The sequence below is a fragment of the Portunus trituberculatus genome, chromosome 38 (genome assembly GCF_017591435.1).
Source record: "Portunus trituberculatus isolate SZX2019 chromosome 38, ASM1759143v1, whole genome shotgun sequence".
Taxonomy (NCBI): domain Eukaryota; kingdom Metazoa; phylum Arthropoda; class Malacostraca; order Decapoda; family Portunidae; genus Portunus; species Portunus trituberculatus.
In genome coordinates, this window is record NC_059292.1 from 17,735,006 (window position 1) to 17,760,736 (window position 25,731).

The following is a 25,731-nucleotide window of genomic DNA, read 5'->3' on the forward strand; positions in this document are numbered from 1 at the left end:
AATCTACCACTCCTGTATGTCTCGTCCTTCCATTGTGGTTTCTTCAGTTCCCATTCCCTTTCAAGCCTTTCATTCTGCTCACTAATCATTTCCTTAAAGTCATCTTTCTCCTTTACTACTCTATCCATTTTCTCCTCCAACCGTCTCTTGTATTTTTCAACCTCCACTTTCAAGTGCGCATTCTCATCCACCAATCGTTTTTCATTTTCCTCCAGTCTCTTAACTCTTTCCTTCAAAGCCTTGCGGAATTCTCTATCCTGCTCCTCCTCACTCCTCTGAACTTTTAATTCCTTCACTAACTCCTCAAGTCTCTTCTCCAACATCACCAATCTACCTTGCAATGTTGCCCCTGTTGAAGTTGGACTCATGCTTTGACTGGCCACTTTCGGCTTTGCTCCCTGGGCCTCATCAACATATTTTGAATTTGGTAATTTATTCCTTACCGGTGTATCCATTTTTTCTTACTCTACCTGGGAACATGTGGGTGTGTGGTCACTGGGGGCCAGGCCTGGTAGTTACGTGTGTGGTTGGATGCGTTGGCGGCTGCTATGGCTGGCCTTTGTGGGTTCCCGCTCTGTCGTTTGGAGTGTGGAGGTTCTCCCACCTCCGATCACTCCCATGTACACGCCACCAGGCTAGGTGTATTTACCTAATTGTATTTACCTAATTGTAACATACGGGAAAAGAGCTATGCTCGTGTTGTCCCGTCTCCATATCTATTAATGTCCAGCTTTTTCTTAAAATCATGAATATTCCTTGCGTTGACCACTTCCACGTCTAAACTATTCCATGCTTCCACCCTTCTATGAGGGAAGCTATATTTTTTCACATCTCTCCTATAAGTGGCCATTTTAGTTTTTTCCCATGCCCTCTCGACATTCTTCCATTCCACATACACAGATCTTCCCTATCCATTTTTCCATGCCAATCATCACTCTGTATATTGCTATCAGGTCTCCCTTTCTTCTGTTTTCCAGGGTTGGAAGTTGCATTCTTTTCAGTCTGTCTTCATAAGTCAAATCTCTTAAGTCAGGCACCATTTTCGTTGCAGCCCTCTGTACTTTCTCTAGTTTCCTTATGTGTTTCTTTAAGTTCGAGCCCACTGTATTGTTGCATATTCAAGCCTCGGTCTTATCATTGCAGTAATTATTTTCTTCATCATTTCTTCATCTAGATATACGAACGCCACTCTTATGTTCCTCAATAAGTTCAATACTTCTCCAATTATTTTGTTTATATGTCTCTCTGGCGATAGGTCATTGGTAATTGTCACCCCAAGGTCTTTTTCTTCATGACTGGTTTTATGTCTTCATTTCCTATCTTGTACATACTCCTGATTCTTCTTTCACTCTTGCCAAACTCTATTTTCTTGCATTTTGTCGTGTTGAACTCCATTTGCCATGTACAGCTCCATTTCCATATTCTGTCCAAGTCTTCCTGGAGTAGTTCGCAATCTTTGTCACATCTCACTTTTCTTAACAATTTTGCATCGCCTGCAAATAGGCTCACATAACTGGACACCCCATCCACCATGTCATTTATGTAGACTGCGAACATTACTGGTGCCAACACTGATCCCTGTGGAACTCCACTCTCCACCAATCCCCATTCTGATGGTCTGTCCTTAATTATTGTTCTCATTTCTCTTCCTACCAAAAGTCTTCCATCCATTTTAGTAAACTGCCATGCACTCCTCCTACCATTTCAAGTTTCCAGATCAGTCTCTGGTGTGGTACCTTATCAAAGGCCTTTTTTAAATCCAGATATATTCCATCAGCCCAACCATCTCTTTCCTGTATTACATCTATCACCCTCGAATAGTAACATATCAGGTTTGTCGTGCATGAACGCCCTTTCTAAAACCAAATTGACACTCACAAAGTATGTCATTTTTCTCCAAGAAGTCTGTCCATCTAGTCTTCACCACCCTCTCACACATCTTAGCTACCACACTTGTAAGTGACACTGGTCTATAGTTCAATGGGTCTCTTGTTACCTGATTTATAGATTGGGACAATGTTAGCTCTTTTCCAGTCTTGGGGCACTACACCTTCCCTTAATGAGGCATCAATTACTTCACAAACTTTTTCTGCCAATTGCTCCCTGCATTCTCTTAAAATCCATCCTGATACCCCATCAGGTCCCACAGCTTTTCTCACTTCTAAACTCCCCATCATGTTCTTGATCTCCTCCACAGTTACTTGAAACTCCTTCATAATCCCTTTCTGTTCCATTACCAGTGGTTTGTCAAAAGCAGTCTCCTTTGTGAATACCTTCCGAAAGCATCCATTCATAGCCTCTGCCATTTCCTGGGATCTTCACTGCATACTCCATTTACTTCTAAACTTTCAATACTTTCTATTTTTGATGTTGTTGTTCACATGTCTGTAAAAAGCCTTGGTTGGTCTTTACATTTATCAATTATATCCTTTTCTTGTTTCTTTCTTTCTTCTCTTCTAATCAACACATATTCATTTCTTGCTCTTTTGTAACTTTCCCACTGCTTAATCCGTCTTTTCCTTCTCCACCTCTTCCATGCATCCTCTTTTCTTGTTCTAGCCTTTTCACATCTATCGTTAAACCAGTCCTGCTTTCCAACTTCTATGTTGTCTTATTGGTACAAATTTTTCTCACCTTCTTTGTATATTTTTATAAATTCCTTCCACTTTTCATTTGCTCCTTAGCACTCTTGAATTTCATCCAATTTGTCTCTTGAAAGAATTTCTTTAGGTTTCCAAAATCTGTCTTGGCATAATTCCATCTTCCCACTTTATATTCTTCATTTCTTCTAGATTTCTCTTCATCTATCACCTTGAACTCCAAAACTGCATGATCACTCTTTGCTAAAGGGCACTCCACCCTCATCTCCTCAATGACCATTGGCTCTGTACTAAAGACCAAGTCCAGTCTTGACGATGCTCCTCTCCTCCAAACCTAGTATCTTCTTTGACCCACTGAGTTAACACATTTTCCATTGCCAGTGTCAATAGTGTATTTCCCATGTTGTCTCTGATCCTTCCATTGACCAGTCCTCCCAACACACCTCTTTACAATTAAAATCTCCCATCATTATAGTTCGTTCACAGCCACCCAACATTTCTTCCAGACATGTTCCTGTATCACTTATCATTTCTTCATATTCCTGTACTGACCATGCATTTGTCTTAGGTGGTACGTACACCACTATGTAGTGCCTCTTTTTCCTTCATTAGTTTCTGCTCTGATCTTTAGCACTTCTGCCTTTCCCATACCTTTTTTCACTTGATCCACCTTTATATCTTTTTTAACCAGCAACATCACTCCTCCTCCCATCTTACCTACTCTATTTCTTTTCCAAACGTTATATTTCCTTCTCCAACCATCATCAGGTCTTCTCCTCTCTCAGTTTTGTTTCAGTAAGACCCACAATATCTGGGTTCTTGTCCTCAAGTAATCGTTGAGTTCTAAAATCCCGATATCACTCCATTTATGTTGGAATACATTACATTTCGCTCATATGTAAGTTTCTTTAGTCCTTTCTTGCTGTACTTTTCTGGGTTATGAACCACTTCCTCAGTCTCATATCCAAGATTCTCCAGAAAACTCTTTCTTCTCCTCTTCTTGTGTGTGTGTGTGTGTGTGTGTGTGTGTGTGTGTGTATTTACCTAATTGTATTTACCTAATTGTAACATACGGAAAAGAGCTATGCTCGTGTTGTCCCGTCTCCATATCTATTAATGTCCAGCTTTTTCTTAAAATCATGAATATTCCTTGCGTTGACCACTTCCACGTCTAAACTATTCCATGCTTCCACCCTTCTATGAGGGAAGCTATATTTTTCACATCTCTCCTATAAGTGGCCATTTTAGTTTTTTCCCATGCCCTCTCGACATTCTTCCATTCCACATACACAGATCTTCCCTATCCATTTTTCCATGCCAATCATCACTCTGTATATTGCTATCAGGTCTCCCTTTCTTCTGTTTTCCAGGGTTGGAAGTTGCATTCTTTTCAGTCTGTCTTCATAAGTCAAATCTCTTAAGTCAGGCACCATTTTTGTTGCAGCCCTCTGTACTTTCTCTAGTTTCCTTATGTGTTTCTTTAAGTTCGAGCCCACTGTATTGTTGCATATTCAAGCCTCGGTCTTATCATTGCAGTAATTATTTTCTTCATCATTTCTTCATCTAGATATACGAACGCCACTCTTATGTTCCTCAATAAGTTCAATACTTCTCCAATTATTTTGTTTATATGTCTCTCTGGCGATAGGTCATTGGTAATTGTCACCCCAAGGTCTTTTTCTTCATGACTGGTTTTATGTCTTCATTTCCTATCTTGTACATACTCCTGATTCTTCTTTCACTCTTGCCAAACTCTATTTTCTTGCATTTTGTCGTGTTGAACTCCATTTGCCATGTACAGCTCCATTTCCATATTCTGTCCAAGTCTTCCTGGAGTAGTTCGCAATCTTTGTCACATCTCACTTTTCTTAACAATTTTGCATCGCCTGCAAATAGGCTCACATAACTGGACACCCCATCCACCATGTCATTTATGTAGACTGCGAACATTACTGGTGCCAACACTGATCCCTGTGGAACTCCACTCTCCACCAATCCCCATTCTGATGGTCTGTCCTTAATTATTGTTCTCATTTCTCTTCCTACCAAAAGTCTTCCATCCATTTTAGTAAACTGCCATGCACTCCTCCTACCATTTCAAGTTTCCAGATCAGTCTCTGGTGTGGTACCTTATCAAAGGCCTTTTTTAAATCCAGATATATTCCATCAGCCCAACCATCTCTTTCCTGTATTACATCTATCACCCTCGAATAGTAACATATCAGGTTTGTCGTGCATGAACGCCCTTTCCTAAAACCAAATTGACACTCACAAAGTATGTCATTTTTCTCCAAGAAGTCTGTCCATCTAGTCTTCACCACCCTCTCACACATCTTAGCTACCACACTTGTAAGTGACACTGGTCTATAGTTCAATGGGTCTCTTGTTACCTGATTTATAGATTGGGACAATGTTAGCTCTTTTCCAGTCTTGGGGCACTACACCTTCCCTTAATGAGGCATCAATTACTTCACAAACTTTTTCTGCCAATTGCTCCCTGCATTCTCTTAAAATCCATCCTGATACCCCATCAGGTCCCACAGCTTTTCTCACTTCTAAACTCCCCATCATGTTCTTGATCTCCTCCACAGTTACTTGAAACTCCTTCATAATCCCTTTCTGTTCCATTACCAGTGGTTTGTCAAAAGCAGTCTCCTTTGTGAATACCTTCCGAAAGCATCCATTCATAGCCTCTGCCATTTCCCTGGGATCTTCACTGTATACTCCATTTACTTCTAAACTTTCAATACTTTCTCTATTTTTGATGTTGTTGTTCACATGTCTGTAAAAAGCCTTGGTTGGTCTTTACATTTATCAATTATATCCTTTTCTTGTTTCTTTCTTTCTTCTCTTCTAATCAACACATATTCATTTCTTGCTCTTTTGTAACTTTCCCACTGCTTAATCCGTCTTTTCCTTCTCCACCTCTTCCATGCATCCTCTTTTCTTGTTCTAGCCTTTTCACATCTATCGTTAAACCAGTCCTGCTTTCCAACTTCTATGTTGTCTTATTGGTACAAATTTTTCTCACCTTCTTTGTATATTTTTATAAATTCCTTCCACTTTTCATTTGCTCCTTAGCACTCTTGAATTTCATCCAATTTGTCTCTTGAAAGAATTTCTTTAGGTTTCCAAAATCTGTCTTGGCATAATTCCATCTTCCCACTTTATATTCTTCATTTCTTCTAGATTTCTCTTCGTCTATCACCTTGAACTCCAAAACTGCATGATCACTCTTGCTAAAGGGCACTCCACCCTCATCTCCTCAATGACCATTGGCTCTGTACTAAAGACCAAGTCCAGTCTTGACGATGCTCCTCTCCTCCAAACCTAGTATCTTCTTTGACCCACTGAGTTAACACATTTTCCATTGCCAGTGTCAATAGTGTATTTCCCATGTTGTCTCTGATCCTTCCATTGACCAGTCCTCCCAACACACCTCTTTACAATTAAAATCTCCCATCATTATAGTTCGTTCACAGCCACCCAACATTTCTTCCAGACATGTTCCTGTATCACTTATCATTTCTTCATATTCCTGTACTGACCATGCATTTGTCTTAGGTGGTACGTACACCACTATGTAGTGCCTCTTTTTCCTTCATTAGTTTCTGCTCTGATCTTTAGCACTTCTGCCTTTCCCATACCTTTTTCACTTGATCCACCTTTATATCTTTTTAACCAGCAACATCACTCCTCCTCCCATCTTACCTACTCTATTTCTTTTCCAAACGTTATATTTCCTTCTCCAACCTTCATCAGGTCTTCTCCTCTCTCAGTTTTGTTTCAGTAAGACCCACAATATCTGGGTTCTTGTCCTCAAGTAATCGTTGAGTTCTAAAATCCCGATATCACTCCATTTATGTTGGAATACATTACATTTCGCTCATATGTAAGTTTCTTTAGTCCTTTCTTGCTGTACTTTTCTGGGTTATGAACCACTTCCTCAGTCTCATATCCAAGATTCTCCAGAAAACTCTTTCTTCTCTTCTTCTGTCCTCTCTTCATTTTTTTCAAAGCCTCCTTTCTCAACTCATTTAACATTTCTCTTCCTTTTCACCGAGATCTCTTCTCAACCAAATCTTCCTTGTTGTTTCCTGCTGGGCTAGCCTCCATGACTTCTCCACCAATTCATCTACATCCTTTTGTGACTTAAGTTTGATTCTTATTGGCCTCATACCTTCTCTTGTGAACTTTCCAATTCTATGGAAGTCCTCTATTTCTTGTACTAGGTCTTTTCCTCCTCTTGCACCACATTAATGATATTATTTATCACCTTTTTATGTTTTTCTCTCTCCATTTTACTCGGTGTCTTATCCTCCTCCACACCAAATATCACCACACATCTCTTTTGTCTACAGTTTCCTCACCAATGTCTCATTTGACTTAATAACCTTCACCACTTTCTCAGCTATCTTCTCTTCTATGATCTGTTGATCTATAATTTCAGCAAGGCCCAAAGTTTTCTCCCTGACTCTTTGATTTCCTTTTCCAGACTTGCAACTTTGTAATTTACCTCCTTTCTTTCCACTTCCTGACTTTTTTCCATTCAGCCTGCTTCTCCATCACTTTTCCTAGAGATTCTCCACATTTTTCGCAATTCACTTTAATTAGCTTAACTTCCTCTTTCAGTGCTGCATTTTCCTTCTTCATATCGGCACAGTCTCTCTTTACATTGTCATAACTCGTTTCCAGGCCCTCATACTTTTCAAACAGTTTTTCAATTTTACCTTCTAACTCCAGAATTTTCTTCACATAAGCGCTCTTCTCCATTATTCCTTGAAACCCTGTGAAGTCTGATTCTCTTTCGAGTTCACGGCCGCCATGTTGCGCAGACGTAAACAAACCAGCTGATGGCTCAAACGCAGGCTACAGTTTATATTTACCTTCACTGGACATTATTTTGCTAATCAACAGTTAACATGACTATATGGAGACGGGACAAACATTACCAGCTCCTTTCCCACCTTGGTTACTCTTAGGTAACTGTAGAATTATAGATGATTGCTCTGGAGCTCAGCGACCACCTCCGCCATCGACGATGTCCCGTGTGTGTGTGTGTGTGTGTGTGTGTGTGTCTGCCAGTCCTGCCTTTCTGAGTGGGTCTGTCTGATTCTTGTGATTGTTTACCTCGCTTCCTCACTAGTCACGGACCTCTTGTCAAAGTTATCCCGGTGCTGCCCCCGTCCTGAATGCTGTCCTGGTACCTGCCGCTGAGAGTAAGTTACTGTTGTGGCGTTGGAAGCTGAAATAAGGATCTTGGGTGCCCTGCCTTGCCCTGTGGTTGCTGGGTGTGGTTGGCCCTGCTGTTTGGGCGGCGATTCGTAAGAATTGGTGTAAGGAGTTTTGGGATAAAGTTTGGCTATTCAGGTTGCCAGGTATGCATGAACAATGGCAGACTCAGATGTAAAAGGCAGTGAGATGCCTGAAGGCAGTGAACCAGAGTGGAAAAACTTGTTCGCTGCGATGATGGAGCGAATTAACAAAACGGCACAAGAAACAAATGCACGAATGGACAAAATGTCAAATGAAATTAATTTGCGAATGAACAAAGCGGAACAGAAAATGAGTGAAATTATAAAACAAGAAACAAGTGCAGTAGTAATGCGAAGGGACCTGATGAGAGAGGAGATGCTAACTGCAGTCCGGGAGGCAAAACAATTCACCATGGAACACAAGAGACTGTGCCAGGACCAGACAGAAGAGTTCAAGGAGGAACTGGTAGCAGTGAGACAACAGTGTGAGGGATGCACTGAAGTCGTCAAGAGCAAAAGATAAAGCGTGGAAGAAACTCTTAAAGCAGGGAAATTAATACAACAGACAGCAGTACAAAGATGTAAGAAATGAATATATTAGAGTAAGGAGAAAGGTAGAAAGAAAGTTTGAGAAAGATGTAGTGGATAAAAGCAAATATGAACCCAAACTTTTCTACAAGTTTATAAACGGCAAAACAAAGAATAAGGAAACAACTGAAAAAAATAACTAAAGAAGGGAAGACATACCAAACAGAGAAGAAAATGTGTGAAATAATGTATGAGAACTTCAAAACAGTATTCACTGCAAAAGATGATTTCACAGAACCTAAAAGGACATTGGATTGCCAAGGATTACAGGAGATTGCAGTGCATAAAGAGGATATTGGAAGATTGTTGGATAAGTTGGAAGTCAGAAAAGCAATGGGGTCAGATGGTGTATCAGGCTGGATGTTAAAAGAATGTAAAGAGCAATTACTGGATCCAATTTGGGAAATAATTACAAGTTCAATAAATGAAGGAAAAGTTCCACTAGAATGGAAGAGAGCCAACGTAATACCGATATCTAAAGGAGGAAAGGCAACTGAACCACTAAAGTACAGACCAGTGTCACTTACAAGTATCATAGGGAAGTTATGTGAAATAATTATAAAAAAAAAAAAATGGGTTAAATTTCTAGAAGAGGAGCAAGTCATATCGAACAGACAATTTGGGTTCAGGACAGGGCGGTCATGTGTATCAAAGTTATTAAGCTTCTACTCGAGAGTTATTGCAGAACTTGAAAATGGAGATGGATGGGTAGACACTGTATACCTGGACATTTAAAAGGCTTTTGATAAAGTCCCTCGTGGAAGACTACTTTGGAAAGTAGAGAACATAGGAGGACTTCGAGGAACCTTGCTCGAATGGACAAGAGATTATTTGAAGGATAGGGAAATGAGAACTGTGATCAGAGATACATACACATCTTAGAGTAAAGTAACTAGTGGAGTGCCACAAGGGTCAGTGTTAGCCCCCATTATGTTTCAGGTTTATGTAAATGACATTTACATTGTAATAAACAGTTATATGAATTTATTCGCGGATGATGCAAAGTTGCTAAGAGTTATCAAAACCAGAGAGGACTGTCTGCTGTTGCAGGAAGATTTAAACACGGTCTATGAGTGGAGCAGGAAGTGGAAATTGGAGTTTAATGGCAAGAAATGTCACATAATGGAACTAGGAAAGATAAAGAGAAGACCGATATGGAACTATTTGATGGGAGAGGAACAAATAATGAACACTAAAGAGGAAAAAGATCTTGGAGTGATCATACAAGAAAATCTGAGCCTTTATAAACATATAAGCAAGATATCTGGACTATCATATAAAATGTTGACTAATATAAGAGTGGCTTTTCATTACATGGATAAAAACATATGATGAAAAAAATCATCACAAGCACGATACGCCCAAGGCTGGAATATGCAGCAGTGATATGGTCTCCAAGCTCTAAAAGAATATAAGAAAATTGGAAAGAATACAGAAGATTACTATAAAGATGGTGCCGGAATTAAAGCACCTCACATATGAAGAATGACTGAAGGAAATGGGACTGCCAACCTTACAAGATAGAAGAGAATGTGGGGACCTAATAACAATGTATAAGATAGTAAATGATATTGAAAAGATAGACAAAGAACACCTGGTGCTGTTGACAGAAGATGGAAGGACAAGAGGACATGAAAAGAAGATCAGGATGAGGCAGTGTGTGAAGGATATTGGAAAATATAGTTTTCACCCAGAACGGAGGAAAATGGAATGCGTTGGATAATGGAATTGTTACAGCACATAGTGTGCATAACTTTAAAGAAAAACTACATAAATGGAGATATGGAGACAGGACACTATGAGCCCTGCTCGAACCCTGTACAATACAACTAGGTAAATACACACACACATACCTATGGTGTTGCAGGGCCCGGGTCTAAGTTAGTGTCCTGTTAATGTCCAACTGTCACTTAGTGTTGAAAGTGAAGGATATGGAGAGTGATCCCTGAGAGGAGAGTGTGGGCGGTGATTGTTTTGGCCGTAATCAGCTGACGATAACAAAAATGGCGTCTAGACAAACAAGAGACTTTGAAGGTTTTATTACTATGCCAAAAGGACTGGAGAAACTAGATATGGATGCAAGAATCCAGGCACTGGAAAGTAAGTTCCTAAACATTTTGTCAATAGAAGAAAAACTGGATAGAGTTCTAGCCGAGAATGATTCGTTCAAAAAAGAGATCTATTTGTTAACGTTACCGAATAAAGAGCTATTGAAGGAAAAAGTAGAGATGGAGAAAGAAAACCAACAACTAAGGAAACAATGTGAAGAGATGAAGGCTAAACTCATGGAAATGGAGATAAAAATATCTGAAGGGGACTTGAGGAAGGAGGAATGCCTTAATCTAATTGACACCAGGATGAAAGAAGAGAACCATGAACATCAGGAGGTACAAAGGTCATTTAGGGAGATAGTAAAAAAGCAGGAAGAGGAAAATAAAGGGATTATGCAGAGGGAAATGGTAAAGGCACTAAAGGAAAATGAGTATGTGGTGAGAGATATTGCTGAAAAGAAAATATATGTGTGATCATAATAGGATTGAGGAGGAAACTAACAGGAACTGGCAGGACAGGAGGGATAAGGAAAATGACAGGATTAAGTCTTTACTGAACAAGATCTCTGTGGAAGAAGAGGACCTATATGCTGAGGTAGAAGAAAGTGTGAGATTGGGAGCTTTTGAGGAAGGTAAGAATAGACCATTAAAATTGAAATTAAAGTCTCAGGTGGCAGCGGAGGCCTTGTTGAGGAGGGCTTGGAAACTTAAGGACTCTGAGGAAACCAAAACAATTTACATAAGAAGAAATATGTCACAAGATGAGAGAATGAAAATGAAGGAGCTTGTAACTGAAGTGAAAGAGAGGAATGACGAAAGAACAGAGATGGAAAAGACCAAGTTTTTTTGGAGGATGAGAAATGGGAGGCTAAACAAGTGGTGGATAAAACAGACGGAATAGGCATTATATGGAAGAATGAGACTAGGAATGGAATAAAATTGACTTACACGAACATAGGTGGATTTCTGTCTAAGAGGCTAGAATGTATGGATTACCTAAGAAATAACGAACTGGACATAATGTGTGTAGTGGAAACAAAGCTAAGGCCCGAAATAAAGCTAGACTGGTTTGTTGTAAAACACTACAAAGTATGGAGAAATGATAGAAAAAATAAAGGAGGTGGTGGTATAATGGTTCTTACTAAGGAAGATCTGATAGTGAAGGAGGTGAACTTTAGTAAGGGAAATGAGGAAGTGATAAGTATGCTTATAACAGATGGCAAGAGGGACATTAATATTATAACAGTATACATACCACCCAGAACCAGTGCTTGGGAATATGAACAGTACCAAATGGTGATGAGAAATACTCTAGACAGAATGAAGCAAGAACTCATCAGAAAGGATAGAGTGATGATAGTTGGAGACTTTAATTGCAAGGAAATAAATAGTGTGGGAAGACTACGAAGTGGTGAACGGTGGTGAGTGGGCAGAAGAATTGTTAAAGGTACCAACAAATAACTTGATGACACAGTGGGTGAGATCACCAACAAGGTGCAGGGGACAAGATGTTGCAGCAAGGTTGGATTTGGTATTTACCAGGGGAATCTCTCTAAAAGAAGAAATTGAACATGAAAGTCCCTTGGGGAAAAGCGATCATGATGTCTTAAGCTTTGAGCTGGATACAGAATAAAGCACGAATAAGATTGTGGAACACAGGAGGAAAATTAAATTATACTAGGGCAAATTATAACCATATAAGGGAGTTCTTTAATGAAATTGACTGGTCCGTGGTATACCAGGAAAGGGATATGCAATTGAAATACGATAAATTTATGGATTTGTATAACTCTGCTGTGAAAAAGTTTGTGCCATATCACAGAAAGAGGACTTTAAATAATAAACAGTGGTTTAATAGAAATTGTGAAGAAGCAAAAAAGAACAAAGAAAAGGCATGGAAGAAACTTAAGAAAAACAGTGATGTATTATCAAGGGAAGTCTACAAAACAGCAAGAAATAGATATGTTGAAGTAAGGAGAACAGTACAGAAGGAATATGAACAGAGTGGTGGAAAACTGTGATAGTGACCCAAAAATGTTTTACAAATTCATAAATGGAAAACTAAATAAAAGGGAGGCAATAGAAAAGGTAAAAAACAGGGAAGAAGTATATGAAAATGCTGGAGATATAGCTGAAATTTTGAATGACAACTTTTGCAAAGTGTTTACAAAGGAGGAGCATTCTATGGGAAGAAGGCCTACGGAAATAAACCAAATACAGGACATCATGGTTACTAAGGAAGATGTAAGGAAAATTATAAGCAATCTGGATATTAATAAATCAATGGCGCCTGATGGCATATCTGGGAGGTTGCTAAATGAATGTAAGGATCAATTGTTGAACCCCGTATTTGATATTGTGGAAACCTCCATACGAACAGGAATAGTCCCGAAAGAATGGAAAAGAGCTGACATTGTGCCTATATATAAGAATGGTAGTAGAATGGAACCGCTAAATTATAGACCAGTATCGTTGACTAGTATATTGTGCAAGGTATGTGAAGAAGTAATTAAAGCTAAGTGGAGTGAGTATCTAGAAAGTGAAAACATTCTGAGTGAAAGGCAGTTTGGTTTCAGAAAAGGAAGATCGTGTGTATCCAATTTATTATGTTTTTATTCAAGAGTGACTGACATACTACAACATAGAGAGGGATGGGTGGATGCTATCTACCTGGACTTGAGAAAGGCCTTTGATAAAGTACCACACAATAGACTGATGTGGAAACTAAAGATGATTGGAGGAGTAAATGATAAACTAGCAAAATGGATGGAAAATTACTTAATGGGAAGAGAAATGAGAACAGTGGTGAGAGGAAGGAAGTCCGAGTGGAAGAAGGTAACCAGTGGAGTTCCACAAGGGTCAGTGCTGGGTCCCATCATGTTTTTGATTTATGTTAATGATATGCCAGTAGGAATTGACAGTTATATGAACATGTTTGCGGACGATACTAAAATTATGAGGAGAGTAAAGAATGTGGAAGATTGTAACAAGTTACAGGAAGATCTTGATAAAATATATGAGTGGAGTAAGAGTGGCAGATGGAATTTAATATAGACAAGACCCATGTTATGAAAATGGGAAGAAGTAGATACAGACCAAACAGGGATTACAGGCTGGGTGATGAGAAAATTAAAGAGACCAATGAGGAGAAAGACTTAGGAGTAACCATGCAAAACACCTTGTCACCAGAGAAACACATTAACAAGATTTTTTGGAAAACATACAACATGCTTCAAAATATTGGCCTTGCATTCCACTACCTAGATGAAGGAATGATGAAGAAGATATTATGTACCTTAATAAGACCCCAGTTAGAATATGCAGCATGTGTCTGGTCACTGCATATGAAGAAAAATGTGAAGAATGTGGAAAGGGTACAGAGACTGGCAACAAGGATGGTACCAGGACTCAGGGAGTTAGACTATGAAGAAAGACTGAGGAAGCTGGGGTTGACCACATTAGAAGAGAGAAGAACAAGAGGAGCCATGATAATTATGTATAAATTGGTGAACAAGATTGACATACTGGATAGAGAGTTGATAAAGGTGATCAGAAGTAATCATCTCCGAGGACATGGAAAAAGCTAATAAAGGACATATGTCTAAATGACATGAGAAAATACAGTTTCCCGCATCGTAGCATTGATAAGTGGAATAAACTGAGCAGTGATGTCGTTGACGCGGTGTGTGTCAACCAGATGAAAGAGAGATGTGACAGGAATGGACAAGGAGACAGGACACAGAGAGCTTAGCTCGGGCCCTGTAATACACAAATAGGTAAATACAAATAGGTAAATACATGCATTCGAAGGTTTTGATACAACAAATACTTCACTATTTAAAAGTGTTGACTATTGAACGTAAATTAGGTAAATGGATAAAGGAGAGTATGGGAATGAAAGAGAATGAAGAACAAGAAAAAAAAAATTTTTAAACAAAGAGAAAGGCTAAAAAAGATGGAAGAAAATTAAGCTAGACTACGAGCAGAAAACGAAGAACTGAAAAAGGAAGTAGCTAACTACAAGAAGGAGATGGAAGAAGGACTCGATAGATAAAGCCGAGAAAGAAAAAGAGAAGCTGAAAGATCTAGTAAACAAAGAAGAGGAAAGAGTACAGAACATGATTAAAAAGGAAGTACAAGCATGGAGAGTCCAAGATAAGAAAGATAAGCATGATTTTCAGGAGGTGATTCAAGAACAACTAAAAGAAAGAGATTAAAATATGACAAACAAAATGATAGGAGTCCTCAAGAAAAAAGAAAATTTAGTTAGGGAAATTGCAGAAAAAAAGTGTAATCATATTTGGACTAAAAGAAAAAAATATAAAATATAGACCAAGAAGAGAAAAAGAAGAAATGAAATCAGTCAAAGACCTACTAAAAAATCTAAACGACGAAGATAGGCAGAACTTAGAAGAGGAAGTAGATGAAATACACAGAATGGGATCATATCAAGAAGGAACAACGAGACTAATTAAGATACTACTAAAATCACAAGCAGCAACAGAAGAAATATTATATAGAACAACTAAACTTAGAGAAACAGAAGGTTGCAAGGATATATATATAAAGAAAAATAGAAATGAGGAAGAAAGGAAGAGATACAACAAACTGGCGGCAGCAATAAGGGAAAAAAATAATGAAAGGTCAGAAGAGGAATAAAAGGCATTTTTTTGGAGAATTCTAGGAGACAGAATAAGGAAATGGTATATAAAAGAGAAGGAAAAGGAAAAAGTGGAGCAAGTTTAACTAAAAGTGATAAAGCCAAGAGACTAAAAATGATGTATATGAACATAGACGGGGTTTTATCAAGTAAATTAGAATTAAGAGATTACATAAAGAAAGAAGAACCGGATATTGTATGCCTGGCTGAAACAAAACTAAATGAGGCAATCAAAATAGACTTGGATAATATGTATAATGTATGGAGGAGAGACAGAGGGGGTAAAGGAGGAGGAGGAGTCATGATAATGTTAAGGAAGATGGTGATAAACCAAGTGGAATATGGGGAAGGAAAAGCAGAAGTACTGTATGTTAAGATGCATATTAATAAAAAAAGAGTTAACAATCATTGTAACATATGTGCCACCAAAAACAAATTCATGGACCAATCAAGAATATAAGGAGTCTAACGAGAATCATTAAAGAAAGGAGAAAAGTGATATTAGTAAGAGATTTCAACTGTAAAGAAGTGGACTGGGAAAATTATGAAAGTAGTATGGGGGAAGAAGCCTGGGGAGAAAGATTCCTTAACCAATTGATAGACAATATGATGGACGAAAGAGTAAAGGAAAACGCAAGATTCAGAGGAAACGACGAGCTGGCAAGATTGGACTTAGTTTTTACAAGGGGTATACAAATGAACAATGATATAAGATATAAGTGCCCATTGGGAAAGAGTGACTATGTAATATTAGCAATGGATATAGAAGAGGGAAAGGAAGATAGAGACAATTCATACAAAGGAGACTGATTAAATCACAGAAAGGCTGATATTGAGAATCTCAAGAACTATTTCAAATACATTAACTGGGAGGAGATGGAAAATTCAGAGACAGTGCAAGAGAAGTATAACTTATTTTTGGAAATATACAAAAAAGGAGTCAGGGAATATGTCCCGAAATATAGACCTAAAGAAGAAGGAAAGAAAGATTGGTTTAATGCAAGGTGTGCTAGGGCAAAGGAGAAAAGAGATGGAGCATGGAAAAGGTGGAGGAGAAATAGAAATGCAGTAAATAAGGAAAATTTCAAGGCAGCGAGAAATGAATATGTTAAGGTAAGGAAGGATGAGGAAAGGAACTATGAAAAGGACATTGTCGAAAAATGTAAGGAGCAACCAAAATTGTTCTATAGATTCATAAATGGAAAAATTAGGCAAAAAGAAACAATAGAAAGGTTTAAAAGGAGAGAACGGGATGGTGGAAGACCCAGAAAGTATGGCAGAACTATTAAAAAATAAATTCCAGGAGGTCTTTACTAAGGAATCCAAATTTGAAAGGCCACAGGGTAATAGAGAGACCATCTATATGAAAGAGGTTAAAGTATCCAAGCTTGAAATAAAAGAGTTAATGAAGGAATTGGATGAAGGGAAGGCAATGGGACCGGATGAAGTCTCAGGCAGAATACTGAAAGAATGTAGGGAAGAACTAGCAAGTCCTATATACAACATCATAAAATGCTCAATAGAAAATGGAACAGTACCAGTAGAATGGAAAAGAGCTGAGGTGGTTACCATATATAAGAGAAGAAGGAAGGAAAATCCTTTAAATTACAGACCGGTATCACCAACTAGTGTAATATGCAAGATGTGTGAAAGAATGATAAAGAAGCAATGGATCGAGTTCCTTGAACACAACAAATTAATATCAAAGAGCCAATTTGAATTTAGAAAAAGACTGTCGTGTATAACTAATTTACTGAGTTTCTATTCTAGAATAGTTGATAGAGTACAAGAGAGAGAGGGATGGGTTGACTGTATTTATTTGGATTTAAAAAAGGCATTTGATAAAGTGTCACATGCAAGATTACTGTGGAAGTTAGAGGAGAAGGGTGGCTTAAAAGGAAGCACATTGAGATGAATGGAAAATTACTCGAGGGGGAGAGAAATAAGGACGGTAGTTAAAGATATGAAGTCCAAGTGGAGAGCAGTAGAAAGCAGTGTGCTGCAGGGGTCAGTATTAGCACCAATACTTTTCCTCATATTTACTGAGTTTCTATTCTAGAATAGTTGATAGAGTACAAGAGAGAGAGGGATGGGTTGACTGTATTTATTTGGATTTAAAAAAGGCGTTTGATAAAGTGTCACATGCAAGATTACTGTGGAAGTTAGAGGAGAAGGGTGGCTTAAAAGGAAGCACATTGAGATGAACGGAAAATTACTCGAGGGGGAGAGAAATAAGGACGGTAGTTAAAGATATGAAGTCCAAGTTGAGAGCAGTAGAAAGCAGTGTGCTGCAGGGGTCAGTATTAGCACCAATACTTTTCCTCATATATATATATATATATATATATATATATATATATATATATATATATATATATATATATATATATAAACGACATGCCAGAGGGAGTGAACAGCTACATAAATCTGTTTGCGGACGATACAAAACTGTGCAGAGTTATAAAAGCAAAAAGAGGATTGTGAAATACTGCAGGAAGACCTAAATAAGATCTGGGAATGGAGTAAGAAATGGGAAATGGAATTCAATATGGACAAAAGCCAAGTCCTGGAAATGGGAAAGAGTGAAAGACGACTAGTGGGAATATATAAGATGGGAGATGGAGTAGAACTGGAGAAAGTAAAAAAGGAAAAGGACTTAGGAGTGACAATGAAAGAAAACAATCAACCGGTAAGCCATATTGATAGAATTTTCAGAGAGACATAATTTGCTAAGGAATATTGGAGTAGCATTTCACTACATGGACAAAGAAATGATGAAGAAATTGATAAGTACTATAATAAGACCCAGATTGGAATATGCAGGAGTAGTGTGGACCCCTCATAAAAAGAAACACACAAGGAAGTTGGAGAGACTACAAAAAATGGCTACAAGAATGGTTCCAGAATTTGAAGGGATGACATATGAGGAGAGACTAAAGGCTATAGATCTACCAACCCTGAAACAGAGAAGGGAGAGAGGGGATCTGATACAAGTTTATAAATTGAACAACAGAATGGACCAAGTGGATAATGAGAAACTGATCCTGAGAGAAGAATATGACATTCAAAGCACAAGGTCGCATAGTAAAAAGCTGAAAAGGGGAAGATGTCTAAGAGATGTTAAAAAATATAGTTTTGCACAAAGATGTGTTGAGACGTGGAACAGTTTGAGTGAAGAAGTGGTGTCAGCAACGAGTGTGCATAGTTTTAGAGAAAAATTGGATAATTGTAGATATGGAAACAGGGCCACACGAACATAGGGAACATCGGGATGGAAGGAAGAGTGGAGGCCCTGGAGAGAAGACTTGGAAACATAATAAACATAGAGGAAAAGTTGCAATGCGTTTTAAAAGACAACAACTTATTCCGCAAAGAAGTGTACAACCTAACCAAGGAAAATGAAACTTGTTGAAGGAAAAGATGGGTTTGGAAAGTAAGTGTATAATCTTAGGTAAGCAGTGTGAGGAGTTACGAAAGAAAAGAGGAGTTACGAAAGAAAATTATAGAGATGGAAAGTAAGTTCTGCGAGGGTGAAAAATTGGAGAAGTAAGCCTGCATTTACCTGATTGATTCAAGGTTTGAAGAGGCAAAGAAGAATAATGATGAGGTGCACACCAACCACAGAGAAATATTTAAACAAGAAGAGAAAAAAAATAGTGAGCTGGCCCAACGTGAGATTGTGAAAGTCATAAAACAGAGAGACCATGGTGAGGAATATTGCCAAAAGAAAGAGGAGTGTCATCGTGAGCAGATTAGGGGAGGATAATATCAGAAACTGGCAGGAAAGAAAGAAGAAAGAAGAGGAGAGGATCAGGAATTTGCTAAACAAGATCTTGGAGGAGGATGATGTGTTTAGTGAAGTTGAGGATTATATGACGCTGGGAAAATACGAGTAAGGCAAGACAAGAACTATAAAGATAACGTTGAAATCTCAAGTGACTGCAGAGGGACTACTTAGCAGTGCTTGGAAATTAAAGCATGCCCAGGAGACAAAGATGATTTATGTAAGATGAAACATGACAGAGGAGAAAATAGCTAAGATGGGGGAATTGGCAAGGAGGTGAGGGAGAAGAATAAGACAATATCAGAGAATGATAAGAAATTTTTTTGGAAAGTGAAAAATGAGAGGGTGTGGAAGTGGTGGTTCAATGAGAGGGAATAGATACTTTGTTAAGGAGAGCGTTCAGTTTAGAGACTGAAAAAATATGAAAAAGTTTTTTGTAAAAAAAAAATGTGGTAGGTATACACGTTAGCTATTATTTCACAAAGTTTTATGGCAAAACTCACACTGGTTTCCATTTAAATGCCATATAAAGGTCCCATACTCAACCACGTGCGTTTGTATACATCAGCAAAATCAGTTTTTTTTTACTCATAAACTACAAAAAAAATGGCAAAAATCTTAACTTCTTTTGGTTGACATGATACGGCAACACTGAAAGCGAGTGTGTGTGGCATCAACCAAGGCACCAGAGACTCAGTAGGGGGAAAGCTATCAGAAAGAGAGAGGTTGTTGCTGGGTCTCTCGCTACCTGCCCTTCACTCTGCTAAACAGAACATAATTTAGTTACTGTATCCTGCTTTTCACCAACTGCCAACCATGGGACGGGAGTCTAAGAGGAATAAGCAGAGTAAGGACGCCTGGAATATGAGTATGGGAGCTCAAAGAATAAAAAGAGCGTGTTGAACCTGACACCTCAGATGCTCCAATACACATCCTTGCATCACCCACCACCACCACCCTCACCACTGCCTGCCACTCCCACACCACAGCCCAACACATCTCATGCAGAACAAAGAAAAGGAAATGAAGAAGAAAAGGCCTCATTACTCACAATTAGAGAAGCTCTTCTATAAAATATTGAGAAAGGAAATGAAGATGTGGATAGTGACAATGAGCTTGTCATGCTGACGAAAAGGAGGCTGAAAAATCTTCTTTCTTCTCGTTGTTCATGCCCAGATCCTGCCTTTGACTACAGTTTCGAACCTGATGTATACAAGAACACCATAAGCATGCACTGCACAACATGCAACTGCAAGAACACATCACAACCAAAAAAAGTGAGAGCTGGATGTCAGAAGAAAAGCATCTTCACGACCAACATATCATTGACAGGAGGGGACTAGGAGCCTGATGTGCTTAGAAATACATCTGATTGTATTATTAGATTGTAGATAACAAAAAAGAACATATAGTAAACCTGAATAAACTTCCTAGTGATTGATTGATCGATCGATAAACTTTATTGGCCCTATCTCAAAATATAAGTTATTCCCATTCTAAAATCTATTTAGAAGCCAATTTTACCTTGATTTCAATGAAACAAAAACTAAAAAGGAGAAGAATACTTCTTTCAATTCACGTCACTATTTTTTCATATATGTGACCTGTAATTTTGTATTAATATTTTTTGGTCAAAGTAAAAAAAAAAAAAAAAAAAAAAAAAAAAAAAAAAACGAAAAAAATTAATAAAACAAAAACAAAAGATGAAATAAAAAATCTAAGACGTAGAGACATTTTGTATTATAACATGTCTATGCCACAGGCAAATGAAGGTTCTGGGGCAAATAATAATGCCAGAATAACACTTGTAAGTTTTTTTAGTTGCAATTATAATTGCATGGCCGGGGTTGGGGACTAGAATGGGAATGAATGTCTAATATTGATGTACATGTTCCCATTACTTCACAACATAAAAATCAGAGTGTTTCATGCATATTTACCAGAAGTATGACAACACCGATCTAAACCAGATGCTCCCCTTAACCCTTATGTTCCGGTGATTAAACTATTTTCCAATATCCCATGACGGGTAAAAATGGTAAACCTAGAAATTGTCAAGAGACTGTTTGAATACTAATAATTATTTTCTCTTTGTTATTCTGAATACAATGATGTATTTTCTAGCTCGATGTGACCTCTGAAAGTTTAGTTATTGCCTTATCAAGAATTCCTCCTCCGCCCGCTGTGTGATCCGTCAAGCAGAAACAGCTTGGTGAGCGATGACACCGCGCAAACACACACACACACTCTCTCTCTCTCTCTCATCTTGGAAGAGAAATTGTACACTTCCAATGAGAGAGAGAGAGAGAGAGAGAGAGAGAGAGAGAGAGAGAGAGAGAGAGAGAGAGAGAGAGAGAGAGAGAGAGAGAGAGAGAGAGAGAGAGAGAGAGAGAGAGAGAGAGAGAGTATTCTTTCACCCCTTTTCATATCAAGTTTCAAGCAAATAACATTTAGGTATCTCTCTCTCTCTCTCTCTCTCTCTCTCTCTCTCACACACACACACACACTACTACTACTAGGTAAATACACACACACACCGGCCCGGTAGCTCAGTGGTTAGAGCGCTGGCTTCACAAGCTAGAGGACCGGGGTTCGATTGCCGGGTGGGGATATTTGGTGTGTCTCCTTTCACGTAGCCCTGTTCACCTAGCAGTGAGTAGGTACGGGATGTAAATCGAGGAGTTGTGACCTTGTTGTCCCGGTGTGTGGTGTGTGCCTGGTCTCAGGCCTATCCGAAGATTGGAAATAATGAGCTCTGAGCTCGTTCTGTAGGGTAACGTCTGGCTGTTTCGTCAGAGACTGCAGCAGATCAAACAGTGAATTACACACACACACACACACACACACACACACACACACACACACACACACACACACACACACACACACACACACACACACACGGATTTTGAAGGTTTTGTATCTACTCCAAGAGGACTGGAGAAATTAGATATGGATGCAAGAATCCAGGCACTGGAAAGTAAGTTCCTAAACATTTATAGCCGAGAATGATTCGTTCAAAAAAGAGATCTATTTGTTAACGATAGCGAATAAAGAGCTATTGAAGGAAAAAGTAGAGATGGAGAAGGAAAACCAACAACTAAGGAAACAATGTGAAGAGATGAAGGCTAAACTCCTAGAAATGGAGATGAAAATATCTGAGGGGAACTTGAGGAAGGAGGAATGCCTTAATCTAATTGATGCCAGGATGAAAGAAGTGAACCATGAACATCTGGAGGTACAAAGGTCATTTAGGGAGATAGTGAAAAAGCAGGAATTGGAAAATAAAGTGATTACCCAGAGTGAAATGGTAAAGGCACTAAAGGAAAATGAGTATGTGGTGAGAGATATTGCTGAAAAGAAAAAATGTGTGATCATAACAGGATTAAGGGAGGAAACTAACAGAAACTGGCAGGATAGGAGGAATAAGGAAAATGACAGGATTAAGTCTTTACTGAATAAGATCTCTGTGGAGGAAGAGGACCTATATGCTGAGGTAGAAGAAAGTGTGAGATTGGGAGCTTTTGAGGAAGGCCATTAAAATTGAAATTAAAGTCTCAGGTGGCAGCTGAGGCCTTGTTGAGGAGGACTTGGAAACTTAAGGACTCTGAGGAAACCAAAACAATTTACATAAGAAGAAATATGTCACAGGATGAGCGACTGAAAATGAAAGAGCTTGTGACTGAAGTGAAAGAGAAGAATGACGAAAGAACAGAGAAGGAAAAGACCAAGTTTTTTTGGAGGATGATGGAAGCCATACTGGCGATCAGACAGAAGATTGTGAAGTGACAGATGTTTGAGAATCTTCCTATTCAGGATAGATTCAAAAACTTTAGACAAGCAAGAGATTAAAGCTATAGGATGGTAGTTTGAGGGGTTAGAACGGTCACCCTTTTTAGGAACAGGCTGAATGTAGGCGAACTTCCAGCAGGAAGGAAAGGTAGAAGTCGATAGACAAAGTTGGAAGAGTTTGGCCAGGCAAGGTTCAAGCAGAGAAGCACAGTTTTTGAGAACAATAGGAGGGACCCCATAAGCCTTCCGAGGGTTTAGGCCAGCAAGGGCATGGAAAACATCATTACGAAGAATTTTGATTGTAAACATGAAATAGTCAGAGGGAGGAGGAGAGGGAAGGACAAGCCCAGAATCGTCCAAGGTGGAGTTGTGAGCAAAGGTTTCAGAAAAGAGTTCAGCTTTAGAGACAGAAGAGATGGCAGTGGTGCCATCAGGATGAAATAAAGGAGGGAAAGATGAAGAAGTGAAGTTATTTGAGATGTTTTTGGCTAGATGCCAGAAGTCATGAGGAGAGTTTGAGTTTGAAAGATTTTGACATTTCCTATTTATGAAAGAGTGTTTGGCAAGTTGAAGAACAGACTTGGCATGATTCCGGGCAGAGATATAAAGTGCATGAGATTCAGGAAATGGAAGGCTCAATTACCTTTTGTGGGCAACCTCTATCATGTATAGCACGAGAACAGGCTGAGTTAAACCAAGGTTTAGAAGGTTTAGGTTGAGAAAAGAATGAGGAATGTACGCCTCCATGCCAGATACTAACACCTCTGTTATGCGTTCAGCACAAAGAGATGGGTCTCTGACACGGAAGCAATAATCATTCCAGGAAAATCAGCATAATACCTCCTCAGGTCCCCCAACTGGCAGAGGCAAACGCCAGAGGCACCTTCGCTTTGGGGATCCTGGAGGGATTGGAAAAATAAGACAAGATACAGAAATGAGATTGTGATCGGAGGAGCCCAACGGAGATGAAAGGGTGACAGCATAAGCAGAAGGGTTAGAGGTGAGGAAGAGATCAAGAATGTTGGGCGTGTCTCCAAGATGGTCAGGAATACGAGTAGAGTGCTGCACCAGTTGCTCTAGGCCATGGAGGATAGCAAAGTTGAAGGCTAGTTCACCAGGGTGGTCAGTGAAGGGAGAGGAAAGCCAAAGCTGGTGGTGAACATTAAAATCTCCAAGAATGGAAATCTCAGCGAAAGGGAAGAGGGACAGAATGTGCTCCACTTTAGAAGTTAAGTAGTCAAAGAAATTACTATAGTCAGAAGAGTTAAGGGAGAGATAAACAGCACAGATGAATTTAGTTTGAGAGTGACTGTTAAGTCGTAGCCAGATGGTGGAAAATTCGGAAGACTCAAGAGCGTGGGCACGAGAGCAAGTTAAGTCGTTGCGTACATAGACGCAACATCCAGCTTTGGAATGAAAATGAGAATAGAGAAAGTAGGAGGGAACAGAGAAGGGGCTACTGTCTGTTGCCTCAGACAGCTGTGTTTCGGTGAGGAAAAGAAGATGAGGTTTAGTAGAGGAGAGGTGGTGTTCCACAGATTGAAAATTAGATCTAAGACTGCGAATGTTGCAGAAGTTAATGTAGAAAAAGTTGAGGGAGGTGTCAAGGCATTTGTGGTCTTCAACAGGAGAGGTGTCCGACCTGGGACATTTTGGTCCCCTTCCCAGAGGGGGACTCCGAGGTGTTGTTTATTTTGGGTCCCATTTTTCTTTTAAATTTTGATTTGGAGTGAAGAGTGTGTGTGTGGTAAGTGCATGTAGTTTTGTGTGAAGAAGGAGAGCTGTCTTTAGAGGGTAGGCTGTGACTACCCCCTTGAGTTGTGAGACACAAAGGGAAACATTCAACGAGATCACAACTAGCTTTAATGGAAGGTTCACAGCACCTCCTAAACTAGTGCTATTAGATCTCACTGGGAGTAAGTTATTGTTTCGGTAGGTGTCTACTACCTCCTCCTTAGAGGAGAAGGGTTGCTTAAAAGGAAGCACATTGAGATGGATGGAAAATTATTTGCGGGGGAGAGAAATAAGGGCGGTAGTCAAAGATATGAAGTCCAAATGGAGAGCAGTAGAAAGTGGAGTGCCGCAGGGGTCAGTATTGGCGCCAATACTTTTTCTCATATATATAAACAACATGCCAGAAGGAGTGAACAGCTACATAAATCTGTTTGTGGACGATGCGAAACTGTGCAGAGTTATAAAGCAAAAAGAGGATTGTGAAATACTGCAGGAAAACCTAAATAAGATCTGGGAATGGAGTAAAAAGTGAGATATTAAATTCAATGTGTAGGGACCACCGTGGTACCATAGAACCATGCATGCTTTGGGTTTCGAGGGGTCTCCAAGTGCACGGGTTCGAATCCTGTCCACGGTCTGAGTGTAGGTTGGGCTTCCTCACTCGGGGCAACGGCTTCCTAGCGGGTGGACTTTAAGATAGGAGGTACCCCAAAAAGTATCCTTTTTAGCCCATAAATTCCCGTGAAAAACCCACATGGTATAAATAAAAATAATAATAAATACATAAGAAAAAAAAAAAAAAAAAAAAAAAAAAAGCCGTCATGGAAATGGGAAAGAGTGAAAGACGACCAGTGGGAATCTATAAGATGGGAGATGGAGTAGAACTGAAGAAAGTAAAAAAGGAAAAGGACTTGGGAGTGACGATGGAAGAAAATAATCAACCGGTAAGCCATGTTGATAGAATTTTCAGAGACATATAATTTGCTAAGGAATATTGGAATAACATTTCACTGCATGGACAAAGAAATGATGAAGAAATTGATAAGTACTATAATAAGACCCAGATTAAAATATGCAGGAGTAGTGTGGACCCCCAAAAAAAAGAAACATAAGGAAGCTGGAGAGACTACAAAAAATGGCTACAACAATGGTTCCAGAATTTGAAGGGATGACATGAGGAGAGACTAAAGGCTATGGATCTACCAACCCTGGAACAGAAAAGGGAGAGAGGGGATCTGACACAAGTTTATAAATTGATCAATGGAAT

General features: G+C 39.1%; 1 protein-coding gene across 2 annotated transcripts in view; it reads right to left on the reverse strand.

Moving 5' to 3' along the window:
• The window catches only part of LOC123514963, a 182,177-nt gene that overhangs the window by 69,849 nt on the left and 86,597 nt on the right, over window positions 1–25,731 (reverse strand). The gene's annotated exons all lie outside the window — the stretch shown is intronic.